A 17,950-nucleotide genomic window follows, 5' to 3' on the forward strand; every position below is an offset into this window, starting at 1 on the left:
GTGATGGTTTATATATATATATATATATATATATATATATATATATATATATACATATACGGTTGTAGAATGAGCCTCCTCTCATGTCAATAAATTGAGTTGATGGTTAAAAATATGTATTTTTTTAGAGGATTAATAAAAATGAATTTGCTGATTTATATATATACACATATATGAAAGATTATTAAAAGTAGTAATAAGAAGAAGAAGGAGAAGAAGAAGAAGAAGCACTCTTAGTGTTTTTCATGGTAAGTAATCCTATATGTAGTCAAAAACAAACTTTAAACAACAAAATATCACAATTTAACTAAAAGTATTTACAGTAAATTTCACAAAAACTAGAAAACTCGTAATAATTACACAACACTCTTTTAGATCATTTGTATGTTTTAGATTTGAATATTAAATGGTTATCTCTTAAACTAGTATTGATCTATTTCATCAATTATATGATTGTTAAGAAATATATATATAAATGGATTTGATGGTTTATATATATATATATATATATATATATATATATATATATATATATATATATATATATATATATACATAAAGAGGAAGCATATATACGTTTGTAACTAATCAAATTATTACAAGAAAATGTGTCACTTATCCTATAAATAAGAAAGTCTCATAAATTAATTTAATATTTAACTCCATAAATTTAAAATTAGATTATTATTATTATTACTATTACTATTATTATTATTATTATTATTATTATTATTATTTTCAACTTGGATCCTCCAGGATTTACCTGTTGTGTGAGGAGTAGCGACCTAGGGGCATCTAAGCCATCAAAGTCACACATGGATGACACTCGACCTCTGCGACACCATCCCTAAGATGAACCAATTTTTTGACATGTCTCCTCACCCTAGCATAGGGTACAACCACCCAATGTGTGGTTTGATCCTAGGTCACCTTTTTAACGAGGCCCATCCTCAACTTCTTGTGCTAGTGGGACTTCACAAAATTAGACTATTATTATTAGATAATACTTGTAACCTAAATAACAATATTTAATGTTCTGATTTTAAAATTGATTTCTCACTATTATTTAATAGTAATTGTAGCTTAAAGTGATGAGGTCCTCTAAAGTCAAATATAATTGAATTTTTTTATAGTTAAATAACATGGTCCAATGTACACACATTATCCAACATTCATGTCTCGTGAACCTTCAAAATGATTCCGCAATAGTTTGGTACCTCCTCAATACCATCGAAATATGAGCCCATGCAAACAAATGCCTTCAAAATATTGTTGTAAGTGTGGTATGGGATATATGGGGGTTCAACCACACCCATAATAAATGTGGGAAGGAGCAGAGGCATGTTTCCCTCATTAGCAAGGAGAAGCATACACACTTGAGGTAAAACATTTTAATGGCACAGGTAGAGAATTGCAATGGTTTTAACTTAGATAATGAATTTTTAGTCAAGAGAATGTACATTGAAAATTGGTACATTGGATATAGTGTGTGGATCTATTTCTTAGTGGGGGCATATATTCCTAGAGAATGAGTTTATAAGGCTAGGATGATCATCACTTTTTTTTGCATAATTTCAATTCTGAATATCAAAGGTCATAGAAAATAAATAGGGTCATTGCTTAGGTGAAGACATGGAGATGCCACCTATATTGGATAAGGAGGAATTCATCCATCATCTAGATTACCACTCTACAACGTTGGATCATATTTTGTCTTAGTTAAACAAATAATATGAAATGGGGGTCATAGAGGTTTAGGCCTAGTTATTTCTTCTCAATGAGAAGAATTGTCTGCTACAAACTGACACTGATAGACTACAAACAAATCTCGATCTATTGGACCTCCATCTTGCAAGACTTGAATCCTTGAGTGCTAAAGGTGTATAATAAGTCATCTTGGGTGTGGACATGAGAAAGGTGTTGGATGTGAATTAACTTATGACCTTGAAAGGACTGAAGAAAGATGTTGAGGTTGCAGAAGTTACCCAGGTCCCTGCTCCAACGCAATTGAGGAAAGATGGTGATGAAATTGTTGATGTTGACCCTAAATTTGGCTTGATCAATGTAGGTTATTTCACTATTTTTTTTCAAATTATGTATTTCAAATATGTATTAATTGTAGGAGTTTACTGAAAGGTTTTGAGATGATATAAATTAAGATTCACAGTATGCAGAAATTCTAGCAGTGAAAAAAGTATTTTTGGACATGTTTGAGGTCAACAGTCGAAGATCTAGGTGAAATTGTAAAATGTTCTAGCCTTGAAAGAAACTTGATATTAATATAAAAAATCCTAATCATTTTGTTAAAAGGAAATACAGAAATAAAAAACTCAATTTTATTCATATCTAATTATATAGATAGCTGTTGTGACTTAAATAATAATATTTTTTTAGATTTATTCCTAGAATATATCTTTAATTTATATTTTTTAGTTTTAAAAGCTCTTAGTGTTTTACAACAATATGGGAGACAGGTTGTTATACTGAATAAATACATTACAATAATTAAAAAAATATTGAATTCAATTTCAAAGTACAAAACTAAATTAGTATTAAAAAAAAGGAAAATTAACTATGTAACAAACATAATAATGAGTAATAATTAATTAAAATGTGGAAAAGTGTACCTTATCAAAGAAATACATCTGTTCATATGAAAGGGCACTATGTCTAGTATTTATATTCAGTCCTGATCGTAACTATCAATCAAATTTATTCTATCATCAATCAATATGTATATTGTTTACAATATTTTATGTACAAATACATTCTAAGTACAAACAACTACAATTTTTTTTACTATAATGGTATCAGAGTCGTATTCTTCGATCTCAACCTTTTTCCCACAAAACACTCCATCTATATTGCCATGGTGATCAAAGTTTTTCAATGCACATATTTAGGAGATTCTCCATTTTTTTCTCAATACCTTTTGGCCATTAAAAAAGAAGAAAGAAATAAAGTTTTCACTTAAAAAGTTATAACAGAAAAAGAATAAGAAAATTTGAACTTAAAAAACCTTAATAAAAAATTATTAGAACAAATTATAGATTTAAAAGATGAGAAACTTGAGCATCAAAATGAAATTGAATCAAAAGCCTATTGACTAGTTTTTAGGCCTTTTGACGAGATGTGACAAAATTGCCTTTGACACTTATCTTCGTATTTTTGAATATCACTTTATTTAGGCTCTTGCGTGAAAGTGCGCAAGAGGTAGCTACCCCATAATTGGTTAGCCATTGACATTGGAAGTTGTTATTAATTGATAAATATGTTCATGTTAAAGGATTTTATTGTTATATTTTAGTAAGTGATTGACATATACAAAATTATTGGTAATATTTTAAGTGTAAATAACATTTATCTATAGGCTTTTGCATGGAAGTGTTAGTCTTCACACATTTCACTAAACATTTTTTATTGCTAATATTATTGGTAATATCTTAGTTATAAATAATGCATATCACTAGTCAATCGAGTAAAAGTTGTGTGGAGTGCACAAAAAGTTTTGTACAAAACCACATTTAATTGAGGATAGGCATTCTTTATAGGATGCACAGAAGTGCGACGAATGTTCATTGTGTGGAAGAAGCTTTCAAGTTTTCATTGTGTGGACAATAACATTGTTTATGCTTATATTATTGATAATATTTTAATTGTAAATAATGTATATTAATGTTGTTTAAGTAATTCTATATAAAACTCCATTTCATTGAGTAGAAGCTTTGTTTGTGGTATGTGTGGAAGTACGGAGAAGGTTCATTGTGCGAAAGAATATTTTAGGCTTTCATTGTCTGGAACTTCGCATTTCGCATTGAAATATTTCATTGCTAGTATTTTAGTATCAAAACATATTCCATATTTTATATTTCCAATGGCATTTTGTATGCTTATGTTATTGTTAATATTTTAGCTATAAATAATGCATATACTATTGCTATTTAATTGATTAATTGCATGGAAGAAGCTTTCAAGCCTTCATTGTGTGGATGATAGCACTTCACATTGATGGAGTTCGTTGCTAATATTTTATTATTAAAAATGTACACTTTATGTCTCTATTATTGATAATATTTTAATTGTAAATAGTGCATGTGTTTGTATTTCCAAATATATTTGAAATTAGGCATATGTACAGAAGTGGGGACGAAGTCCATCGTCCAGAGGAAGATTTCAATGTGTAGATAGCTGCACTTTGCGCTAAAGGATTTTATGGCTAATGTTTTAGTATTAAACAATGCATATTTTTTTATCGTAATAATACCAAAGAAAGCAATGGAATTGTATGATATTGTTGCTAATATTTTAGTCATAAATAATGTGTATCTCCTTGTTTCTACAACTAATTAAGTGGGATCCACATTTTTCTAACATTTTTGTCTCATCCCATGTTTGCTGTGCATAATGAAGTATGAACAATTTCTTCCACACATGCTATATCTAGGCACACCTCCTCCACACATGCTCTGGGCTAGACTCCACCAGAGGGAGTAGTTATTTTAGTTAGTGGTTGACATGTACAAAATTATTGGTAATATTTTAATTTTAAATAATTCTTATCTTAATATTTTCAAATATATCAAATATCCATTTTTTTAGGATCTTGTGTGGAATTTCTCTTTGTGTGCATCTTTGCACTTTGCAGTACACGCTTTTACTACTAATATTATTGGTAATATTTTAGTGATAAACAATACATATCACTAGTCAATTGAGTAAAAGTTGGGTGGAGTGCACAAAAACTTGTGCACAAAACCTTGTTTCATTGAGCATAGGCTTTCTTTATAGGACATGTGGAAGTGTAAACCATCAATTTGTCATTTTGTTGCTTTGCGTACTAACGTATCAGTTTGCTATTCTATTTTTTCGATACTGCAATTATCCTTTTATCTTATGCTAGACTGTGCAAGTGAAAGAATAATTATATTGCATCATATTACTCAATTTTGATTCTACACCTTCTATTGTATGTGGAGCCTAACTATCTTCTTGATTTAGAGGTCTTGTTTTAGCCGCTTCTAGATCCCAATCCTCGACGTGTGGAGGGGGTGTGGGGGGGCATGCCTCCCCACTATTGTTGCCTGGGGGGTCTAAGGGTGGAAGCTGAGATAATGTAGTTTCCTAGTCAATATGGGTCATTCATTAGGCAAATGATCTTATGGTAGAACTTATGAGGAAATTTTGTTGCGGATATGTATTATTATTATGAGCGAGAAAGAGATAGTAGACCATGTGAGAGAGAAGAGGAAATTATAATGGATTTGTTGTAGATTGTATGTCTTTATTTATTGTATAATATAAAAGGAAGGAATGGCTATTTCTTCGTGGATGTAGCCCAAATTGGGTGAACCACGTATATATGTGTCTCTCTTGTCCTATGCATTTTTGTATTTGTTTTTCCACAATATTTTTTGTATTTCTTTGCTCCATTAATTAATTTCTAAGAACTTCGTTCTGCTGGACATGCTTCATTTTTTACACATTCTTCATTGTATATAGAAAAAAAAAATTCTTAGCTTTAGCAAATGTTCTATCATATGTCTTATATGTAAAAGTTTTAAATGAAAGAGTTTAAAAATAAACCAAAGAAACACTTTTTCATAGCATGTAAAGGAGTTACATCTATGTACAACTATTAGAAAATTCTTGTTCAGATAACTTTCCCTTTGTTAAAATAAAAAACCATGGTCAATTGATATAGTGAAAAATACATCTTTGATTTTTTATTGAGCCTAAATGGTATCTTCAATTTGTATTAGCTTTGGATTCTTTATTTTCAACATTTGGTTCTTTTCATATGATATTTAGAGATGCCATTCAAGCATAATTGAAATCCGAAGTTGTGCTCATCTATGCTTCGTCGTTCTACAAACATAGGAAACTCTAGGACTTGCCCCTTTTCAAATAGAGTCATATTTCCCAAGCCATCATAGAGGCATACAAAGAATTTTTCCAAGTTCTTCTAGGATCTACAGTACTTGTAAAGAGGAGGTAGTATCAAGTTCTCAAGGAATACATACTTACGCTGACGAAAATACTGATAGGCCTTTAAGTACTGCATGATTTGAATTGTAATTGTACATGATAAGAACCTGAAGTTTTGGCATGGTATGTAAAATTGTTGGAAGAAAGTATTGACTTGCATCAAAGAACAAAGCCAAAGCTTTCACCTCAGAAAAATATATTTGAGACCAACCTTGTTCTTCCATTGAACCTATAGTAATGTCCCAAAAATATAAAAGCTAGAAAGATGAGATGCTATGCTGATAAAAATGCTTCCTTATTAAATTTGAAAATTTAGTAAATTGAACAAATAATTATTCAATGCTTATGCAGGGAAAAGAGAATAAGTTTCATGGATGATTTAGCAAGAGCATCCTCATTGACTAGATTCTCGATACATCAAAACTTGTATTAACCAAAGGTAGTGATATGAAAAAAACCTTTATCTTTAGGATCTAACACATTGATTTATCTTACCTTCTTGATTTCTAATTATTTTTTTGCCTCTACTTTTTTGCAAAGCTAGCTCTCATCAAAGACTTTGATGGACAACACCACTTAAAATTAAGTTGAGATACAAATATAAAGAATAAAAAGAACAAAACCATCGACAAATTTATTGAAGGCAGCAAATCTAAGCAAGTTCCTCACCTTGAATCACCTGTGGGACTTAGGAGATAAGGACTTGCAAGTTCTAACAAGACCACAAAAGCATCTTTCCAATCCATTCCATAGACATATACCCAAATATCCAACAATGAATCTATGGTTAATGCTTTAGGTAGGATCTTTAGACCAAGGTACTCTCTCATGTCCAAATCCTTTAAGTTTGATAGTTGATCAAATTCTAGGGGAAGGTCCTTCAAAGAAATGCACAATGAAATATCAAGAAATTCTAATTGTTGAATTCTGCAAATGGAAGGAGGAAGCATTGACAAGCTTGGACTTCTAGACAATCTCAACAACCTAAGTGGCATTAAATTTCCCAAGTGATCGGGTAACTTTTGGATAATATGGAAATTAGTGACAGACAACCTTTCCAGGGATATTAACCTCGCTACAGTGATCAAAGATAATTTCTACAAACTTACAAAACTCTAGGAATTTCCCCTTGTCAAATAGAGGCATATTTCCCAAGCCCTCACAAAGGCATACAGAGAATTTTTCCAAGTTCTTCCAAGATCTACAATACCCTTAAAGAGGAGGTAGTATTAACTTCTCAAGGAGTACAAACTTAAGCTGGGTAACTGACGAAAAGACTCACAAGCCTTTAAGTAGTGCATGCTTTGAATTGTAATTGTACATGATAAGAACGTGATTATGAAGTACATGCCATATAAGAGATTTTTCCAGTAGGCATTCGAAAATGTTTTATTCTATGAATTCCCAAGCCTCATCTTTGTCTTTATTTCTGTAATTTTATTGACATAATAGCTATCTCACAATTCATTTATACCATATAAGAGCTTTTGGAGTAGGCCTTGGAAAATTTTCCTCAATGAATTAACCAGTTTCATCATTACATGAAAATGTATCATTCTAATCAACTCATTTCTGCAGTGCTACTGACAAAATACCCATCTCATTACTCAGTGCATACCATAGATGATTTTTTCCCGTAATCCCTTGTAAATCTAATTGGATGAACTCGCTAACCTCTATCATTATATCAAAATGCTCCTTTGTATGGGTAAATTTCCAAGCCTCTTAATTTCCCATAGATTGAATGTTTGCATCCCTATAGTACATACCATATAAGAGTTATTTTTAATAGTGCATGGACCTACGAGATGAATTCCCATGCCTTATCATCATGTGCTAATGTTAATCCAACCCTCATCATTATGTGCAATGTTCTTCAGCTTCTCTATTCAGTTCTCATAGTTTTGGTATCCCCCCACCTAATGAGAATGTTAAGCCTCACTAAGTTTAGGAAAATAATGGATATGAAAAATGCAATATCGAGGCCAATTGTGTGATAACCCCATCAATATCCATGTCTAGGTGGGGATAGATTCATCTCTATAAATGGGGAGAGTCATTTTAGTAGATATTTTATTTTAGGTAGGTTTCAGTAAATTTTTATAATCTTCTTATTATAAATGGAAGAACATCTTATTATAAATGGAAGAATTGCTCATGGGATGGTAGATATTTTCTTTTAGGTAAGTTTCACTAAATTTTTATAATCTTCTTATTATAAATGGAAGAATTTCTCATGGGAGTATTTGGGTTTATGGTTGAGACAATATAAAATATAAAAACTATTGATTTAGAATGAAAGTGAGAGCAATTTAAGAAAAAAAATTAAGAATAATATCATGTCTACTTGAACATCGTTCTACCATAAGGGAAGGTAAAAGCATGACAAGAACCCCACTTATATGAATATGAATAGGAACCATGTAGAAGTATCAACATTATTTCACCAAATGGAATGAAAGTAAAACTTGTTGCCATTTGATCTTCCAAAATGTGAAGATAGTTTTGTTGGTTGGAACAATGCTACAAGTTATAATAACAAAGAATTTTATGAGATTTATATGCAATATTAATTCAATAATTAATAAAAAATATAGTCTTCTGCATCCTAAATCAACTTCGGCTTTAAAATTTCTTTTTTGCTACATCTAATTTGTCCATTCCCATATCACAATTGTACTTATAATAATATGATTAAATAATTAATATATAAAGTTTACAATCCCATGCTCAAGATAAATGTGATAAGCTAAATGTGATAAGCTAAGTAAAATATTATTTAATGTAATATATTTACACTTGGTATAGAGACCACAGTGATTAATATAACAAGTATTCTGCCTTGTAATCCAATAAATATTGTAAGCTAATTAAAAAATTATTTAATACAATGGTATATTTACACTTGGTATAGAGACCACACTGATTAATATAACAAGTATTCTGCCTTGCAATCCAATAAATTTGTATTTCTCCTCCCGATTCTAATTTTTTTTAATGTAGGATATTAACAAATGTATTTAACAGTTAATTGATTAATTACTATATTGTTGGTGGATGGTTATTCCATTCTCTTATTGTAATCCAATAAATATATATTTCTCCTCGAGATTCTATCTTCTTTAATGCATGATATTAACCAATGTATTTAACAGTTAATTGATTAATTACTATATCGTTGGTGGATGGTTATTTCATTTTCTATTAAATATTTTAGTGTAGAACTTAAATAAGCCTTTTAAATATCAATATTGATTAATATATTTCTATATAAAATATATAGATAAAAAGTGCAAGTATATGTGTTATATGAAAAAATAATTAAAGGTAAAATAATTTAGTTTTTTTTTAAATAGAAGAAAATTTGCAATGCATTCAATTTTTAGTACAATTTTTTTTTTTAAATAAATTATTCAAAAATAAATTTAAACACTGAAAATTTACACATGGAGAGACATTACTATGGATTTAATTTAATAAGAATTTATCAAAGTCTAAAAAATATGGATTTACTTTAATCAAAATTTATCAAATTCTAAAAAAGATTAAGTTTGTTGATATGTAAATCTTTTTTGATTCCTATCAATTATGGATAGATATGTGCTTATTATGGATCTATACTTAACTCTAGATAAATATGTGCTTAAGATAGATCTATGCTAGTGTGTATATTAAAAAAATTGATTTAAATTTAGAACCACCCTAAATTAATTTTAATATCTAAATTAAAATTAAATTAAAGTAAACTTTAAATAACAATATCCATTACAAAAGGGTGATAATTAGGTTTTCCTCACAAACCAACCATGTAAGGTTGGCTACCAATATGCAGCCCAACCCTCCTTGGAGGCATGAGTGCAAAGCAAACATTCTTTCTCCATATTTCGTTCCTTCAAAATTGGCCTTGTTGTTAATAATACCTTTAACCTTTAGAACAAGTCTTCACATTTTTCAGTCCAAATCAACTTCTTGTTCTTTCCTTGGAGTTTGGTAATATGGTTTGCCATATTCAAAAACCCTTAGACAAATCTGCGATAATACAAGACCATGCCCATGAAACTTATTTCATGAACATTGGTTGGTGTTGGCCATTCCATGATTGTGTATTTACTTTGAATCAAAATTGACAACACTTATATGGATTTTGAGGGCTTCAATTTGATAAAAAAGTAAAATTTGAAATTTTCTCACCACATTTGACCCAAAAGTGTAAACCATCTTCATGCATTCACCCATTAACCATGTGTAGATGAGGATTTTAGAAAAGAATTACCCTTTGAGATGAGTGTGACACAAGGAAATTGGAGTCATTGACATGTTTTGGACTAGAAACAATTTCCATTAAAATGTAAGCTTTGTCACGTCTTTGCTCAGGTGTTGAATGACATTCTTGCTTTAAATTGTATAACTAGATTCCAATGAAAAAAACTATTTCCTCTACACTTTACTATGGTCAATTCTCTGGTTGAAATCTAGACAGTTCGATTAAAACCCTGCTTGGACGGTGGAACTAAGATAGTTAAACCAACGTAATTAATCACAATTATGACAGGTGGTGAGACGGTGAGTTTCTAAAAGGTTCTCTCGCGTGGGGTTTACAAAGCCTAACCTATAAATTTATATAATAAGTTAAATGAACGTCAAAACTCTAGTAATAATATGATCAGAGGATTAATATATAAAATTTACATTACAATGCTCAGCTCAAAATAAATGTTGTTAGCTAAGGAGGAAATTATTTAATGCAGTAGTATATTTACACACCCCACGAAGCCTAACCTATAACTTTATATAATAAGTTAAATGAACGTCAAAACTCTAGTACACACCCCACGAAGCCTAACCTATAAATTTATATAATAAGTTAAATGAACGTCAAAACTCTAGTAATAATATGATAAGAGGATTAATATATAAAATTTAAATTTACATTACAATGCTCAGCTCAAAATAAATGTTGTTAGCTAAGGAGGAAATTATTTAATCCAGTAGTATATTTACACATGTTATAGAAATCACATTAATATAACAATACTCTGTCGTGTAATCTAATAAATCTATTTCTCCTCTACATTCTAAGAAGATTAAAAAAAAAAATTAATGCATGATATTAATCAATGTATTTAACAGTTAATTAATTAATTATTATATTGTTGGTGGATGGTGGTTATATTCTCTTATCAATATTTAAGTGTAGAACTTAATTAAAGTGTTTTAACATTAATATTGAGGAGAAAAAAAAAGAAACTTAAGTTATTATAAGAAGGTCATGAACCCTACCCTAGAAGATTAAAAGTATCTGTCTATTTTAACTAGCTCAAAGAAGAAAATTAATATAGCAAAAATTAGAACGAATTCTCATGAGCTCCACAGTGAAACGGGTAGTTGGGCAGTTCCTAAAATGCCATGGATGGAAAGGATCTCCCATATATGTGAGAATAAGAACATCGAGGATGAAAACTATAACCACATTAGATCTTAGTTTCACAATCTTTGTTACAATATTGACCTTCCTAGCCTTTTACAATGTCAAAATTATAGTGACGTGGGGAGGCTACAAGCTTTTTAAGTATAGGAATAAAATATTAAATCAAAATAAATAATTTGTTTCTTTAGATCCGATAGACCAATGTTTGGTCTAAGCCGAAGTTAAATAATATATTTCAATATGAAATATATAGACAAAATGTGTAAGTATATGTTTTATATGAAAAAGTAATTAAAGATTAGATAATTTAGTTTTTCTTTAAATTGAAGAAAATTTGTAATTTATTTTATTTTTAATATAATTTTTTAAATTTATCAAATCTAAAAAATTGGATTTATTTTTATCAGAATTGATCTAATTCCGAAAAAGATAAAATCTCTTGACATGTAAATTTGTTTTGATTTCTCAATTCATAATAAATTTGTTTTTTAAGAATTTGTTTTTAAAATAGATCCATTTTGAACTCTAAATAAATTTGTACTTAAGATAGATTTAAATCTAAATATGTCATTGAAATAGATCTATGTGTTTAAGATAAATCGATCTAAATCTGTGTTTAAAATAGATATGTTTAATATAAATCTCTACTCATGTGTATATTAAAAAAAAAATGATTTAAATCTAGAGCGACACCGCAGTCCTCTAATTTAGAGCCACAGCGTGTATCAAAGAAACTACATAATCATTGACGAATTTTTGGAAGGTTAAAAAAGAAAAAAAGAAAGTGTGCACTAAACTATATCGTCCCCTTGCACTTGTGATTGGTGTTTGATGCGGCAAACAAAATTCTGTGTTTCAAGATATTAGAAAGGAAAAAAAAAAAAAAATTAAGATCTTCCGTTATGCAGCAGCAAATTCATATCCATGGCTGGTGCGACACACACATTATTTGCAGTCATAACCATGTAATGCGACCTCTTATTCTGGCATTCGAATACATAACGAGCCCATTCAGAAATGGGTTTGGAGTGGAAGTAATGAAGTAGCTGAGAAGCGCACCAAGGGAGGTAAACATAGAAATTGCATGCATTACATATTCAGGCCGAAGGACGGCGAGGGCAGAAGATGAGGGTGTAGGAAACCGTGGAAGGAGGGCATATGGTGCTACTTTGGAAGGGGAACGCACGAGGACACGCCTTCTTAAATGCCTCGCTGAACGCGGGCGAACTCGGCAAATATCCATCGAAATGAGCGTTGCAGGCAATAACGACGCTCCCTTTCTTCTTCATTTGCAAGTCTTTCGGGACACCACATCCGCGTTGGCTCTGCACTCCATGGACTCGCAGGAACGGCTTTTACTGATATTATTGGCGGCATAGCTTGCAACCACTGACATTGGAAGATTGTAACCCTTCTCCAATGTAACTGAAAAAATGTCAGGCTTCGCGATTCCACCCAGAAGTTCAAAGTCTGCTTTTGTGATTGCCGTTATATTTTGAATCTCGCCTCTGCAATGCAGCTTTCCTCCACAATCACCGGAATCGCAGGTTCCGATCCCTTGGGAATGAAGACACAACTAGTCCTCCCCCAAACGGATCCCGACCAGAATGGATCTGCCTTCCATGAATATGACTCTCCTGCTCCCACTTTCATCATCATCTGAGTTGGAGGAACTTTAGTTGACCCCACAGTTGCAGGCCACACTGGAAATGCGCAGTTGTTCACCACCCTTATTGTTTCATAAGGCATAGGTGACTCTGTTCATCGATCAGATTCCATTAATTTGTTTAGTAAAAATTAGTTAACAAAACATAATAACATATTATTACTCTACAGATTTGAGACAAACATTAGCCTGAACAATTCAATTTGACAATGAGAATTTTACCTGCAACGCAAGATCAGAGAAAAGACGTAAATGTAACAAGAAATATAGCTCTCCATGTCGTTGTCATCGTTAACTGATTCCCCGAATTTGTTTTCGCAGATTTTTTTTTGTTGCTCGCAACTTGAGAGATAACCCAGATTTGCATACAAATAGAAATGGGAGGTGAAAGGACGAGTAGTGTTGTGACGAGTAGGATGGAGAAATGACAGGGCATGAAATGACATGTAGGCGTAGATGTCCACATAGGGCACCATCTCTAACCGCATCAACTGGCAAGATTCACGGGCTTTAACGAACAACAAAGAGACGGTTTTTTCTTTTCCATTTTTACGATCAATTTTAATTGAAATCTGGCCGGAATGTATTTTAAGTCTTAAGTTTTAGAACATTGATATAAGCAAACTATATTATGATTTAAATCATAATAATGAAATATTCATAGAAAAATAGACCTAATCCCAAGATCAACAATTTTTTATAAATTTTAAAACATATATATATATATTTTAATCTTATACTAATTTTTTATAATTAATAAAATGATAGCTTAAAATATCTTTTTTTAATAACTGGAAATGTATTATTAAAATCATTTTATTTAAATATAATAGATTTTATTTAGTATCTATTAAATTGGGATAGTTCCTTTTCAAACACAAACCCTATGGAATGTTGGTCCCTATGGAATGTTGGTTTGTCAACGCCATGTGGATTTATGTTGTTTTGTACCTTAGAGTGAAGAAGACGTTGAGTGATTTGAACTCCTACAAACGAGCTAGGCACCAACCAAAAATTTTACCGAAAAGTGGAATAGTAACTTTTTGTTTGAAACATTGCACGAAGAGTTAACTTAAAATTTTGGCCGGGTATCATATTTCAACCAGCAAATGTCTACACTATATAATGTGTTTGAATTATATAGGCACACCATTATTTATATTATATATAAGTTATATGAATTAAAAATCATAATGGGTACATAATAATTTAGATGTATGATGCATTAAATAAAATAACTAATAAAAAATATTAATTATAATTAGATAAAAATATTAATAAAGAGACTCCATTTTAAATAACACAAAAACAAATCTAATTATATATATAAAACATTTAAAAATGAATAAATTAAGTTAACTCTATTTTAAATTAAAATGTATGAAACAAAAATGACCAAACTTGTTAATATGTATTTCCTTTAAATATCAAAAATTATATTTAAAATTTAGTTCATTAAATAAAATAAAATAAAAAATATTGAGAAAAACAAATGAAATTCATTTTAAAAACAAAAAACAAAAAAACCCAGACATATGGGAGGGATCAAATTAGTTAACACCTATAATGCTCCTCGTGAAGTGATAATGTTGGGTAAAATAGTAAATTTAATTGTGAGCTAAAACTCTCTTTGATAAGTAAAAAAACTCTGTTGTTAGTATTGTTAATTATTATGATAATTAATTATGTCATCACTATTTAATTTGAGTGTATGATTAATTGTGGTTAATAACTGTTGAGGTAGTTAAATAAAGAAAACCTAACTACCTTCAGGAGACAGTTGAGACCCCAAGAGGAAAAGGGGGAAGAATGCCAAGTCTGGTTAGGATCAGATGGCAGAAATGAGGAGATGCTATGTCTGGTAGTGACCAGATAGCATGTGTTGGAAGGAAAAGACTTCCTGAATCCGCTACGTCTGGTTAGGATCAGATAGCGAGACCTGGCATAGCCAGAGGGATTGCAGACAAGAAGATCTGCAGAAGTGCTTGGGGGTGGAAGATCGAGAAGGATCTTCCTACGGACGGGAGGTTGACAAGCATAACGAATAGGTTTGCTGCTAAACAGGTATGGCTTGCTAAGCATTTTATCTGTGGAAACCTTTTATGGTCTTTTATAGGCAAAAAAGATAATGGAAAAATAATCTAATCATTTCTTTTTAGAAATCTAGTCTCTGCGCAACCGGCAGAGACAGAATCTGGACCTTTCAATCAAAGAACAGAGGTAAAAGAAAACATATCGAACTGAAATCTCTGTGAAATGCTAAACAGAAAAGAATACGGCTAAACCCTTCTCTGTAACCAGTTAGGAATGAAAACGAAAAGAAATTTAACACTCTGTAGAAGTAAAGGGTTCTTATCCCGAATCGAGAACAGTATTAAAATATATGAAAACTAAAACCTTTTACCAACTAAAACCTTTTACCAAGGAGAACCGCAGGCCGAGCGACTCGTCGGCGGAACCATGCACACGCTTCATAGCAACAACATTCAATAGCATCTATATAACAGAACACATTTGGCAGAATATACATATGTATGTGGATGAAACATAACGCAGTCGGACACATCCTTGCCACTGTGGGTTGAAAGAAGAACCATTAACATTATGCATGCAAACAATTATTAACAGATTGTCCCGATTCCAAAAGAATCGCCATGGCTGAGCTTAAGTATGTACTCGGGCGCAGGGCTTAATGTCCGAACCATTCATATAGAAAGAAATAACCATAAAAAAAAAACGTATTTCCATTCATATAGGAGAACTAACCATAAAACGAATTTACACTGAAAAGATACGATCAGAGACTGGTAATCAAGCCGTGTTCACAGCAAAGCCACAGAAAAGGTGAGTACGCCAAAAAGCATCATAATACAGAACTAGAGTCATACAAAGATACCTGTGTCATCGTAATAATTTCTTATTCAAGATTAAACTGAGAAATAGAATTATATAAACCAAAAACAGTGTTCAACAAAAAGTATTGTCTGCGCTCAGGAGCGTTAGGTCACATAATGAAAGACCGATTATACAATTTAAGCTCGGCGTACAACGCCTCTTAGCGGTGGTTTCCGCCTGAGTGTGGGCTGGAAAACCTGATATAATACAACCACCAAATATGAGAATGAGACATAGAAATTCCCAAGTGGGGAAACCCCTCGAGTATGGCCGAGGGTCTCCAAATACAAGAGCAAACCCTGACATTCCTGTTCAGACGAACAGCTGTTCAGCCACTACCTTGGGAAAAACCAAATGGGTCTATGGTAAACGCATAGCTCTTACCTGGATTTGGGATGGCAGTGAAGCGGAGAAGACTCCCAATATTGCTGGTTAGCCCTCGAGCCATCCTCCTGAGAACAACAACCAAATCGTATCTGAGAGCTCTAATAAAAATGCTGCAAAAAGAAAAAAAAACGTAAACGAGTTAACAGAGACCAGAGACCGTAACTGTATCCGAGCTGCGGAAGCTCATGCACCTGTGTAAAACACAAGCAGAAAAGAGAGAAGCGGAACCTGTATATGAAATAGTAATACCTGAATCCGTGAAGGATGGCCGAAACATTCCGCTGTGCACCAGTTCACTTGGAGACGAAAGGTTTAGGGTAAGGCAAAGCACCATAACGCTGTTCAATATTGAAAATAAGAAACAAGCCGAAAGAGTGAATCCCTTCATAAATGCCTCAGCAGCCTCCACTGCCGCGTGGCTCGACAACAGCCCTGGATCTGGACGAGCTTATCACCATCGTCCGATCAGCAGGAAAAGAACCGGGAAAGGCAACCAAGTTTTGGCAAGTTCGAGGTGTCAGGCCGTATGGCGTTTGGAGTGTTCGGCACGCGAAGGCACATGAAGGACTGTTAGCTAGCCGTTCATCGAGCCAAACAGACGATGCAAAATAAGCCAGCTAGATGAGCGCCGGAGCCGGTCAGAACCCACGGCTTCAGCTTCCTCGGAAACGTAAACCAACACATAAATATCGTAAATGCCATAAAGGAACATTTAAGAATGAGTACCGTTTCATTGCATCTGTATATACCTTTGAAGTTGTATTCCGCATGTTAGAAACTCACGATATAACCAGAGTTATCCATTGTCTAATCGATATCGAATTATGGGTATGGGAAGATGTATATAGAAAAATATTAATAACCTTTGCATGAGCGGGTAGAAATATATTTATATTATTTGAATGATTTTATAATAAGTAAACTTTGATTATAATGCTCGGCAACAATAGTATTTATAATTTGTTGGCGGCGCAAAGAAAATCAATGTGACATTTATGCATGATTATATAGTGGTAAAATAAAAAAAAATTGAGATCTGTAATTGGTACGTGACAAATTGGTATCAGAGCCCAGGTTACAACTCTGTGACCTCAGGTTAATTTTAATAAAACAGCAATGCATAAATAGTATCATAACAAGCAAGTAAAAAGTATAGTGGAATATACAAATACAACTGTTGAATGAACTAATCTTGTACAGGTAACAACGGAATGAGGAGAACAAGTAGCGCTCCTCATGGAAATTTGGATCAACCAGATAATGTTGCTCGCCCTCAGGGGAATCCTGAGCTATGGGTACAACTGGGAGTCGAAGGCCGCAACCCTGATTTGACTATATTGCGGGCAGTCCAGGAGCTGAAGGACGAAATGGCCCATTTGCGTGAGGACAACGCAAGATTAAACATGGAACAGGAGAGGATTCTGAAAAGTTTATCTGATAAACAACATCAACAGCGGTCTCATCCTAGGCCTGAACAGACACGAGTAACAGATGAACAAAGTTATCACACTGAACAGGAGGAAGCAGAGGAAAGGGCGGAGACGCGAGGAGAGAAGTCTGTTAACGCTTCTGAATATCAAACTCCAAAA

General features: G+C 32.2%; 1 pseudogene; it reads right to left on the bottom strand.

The window, feature by feature from the left end:
* Positions 1 to 12,510: 12,510 nt before the first annotated feature.
* Positions 12,511 to 16,695, bottom strand: LOC149249829 (pathogenesis-related thaumatin-like protein 3.6; annotated as a pseudogene).
* Between the last annotated feature and the right edge of the window lie 1,255 nt (positions 16,696 to 17,950).

Source organism: Pinus tabuliformis, chromosome 7 (genome assembly GCF_031772625.1).
Source record: "Pinus tabuliformis cultivar Carrire ecotype Pingquan chromosome 7, CPIR1, whole genome shotgun sequence".
Classification (NCBI taxonomy): Eukaryota; Viridiplantae; Streptophyta; class Pinopsida; order Pinales; family Pinaceae; genus Pinus; species Pinus tabuliformis.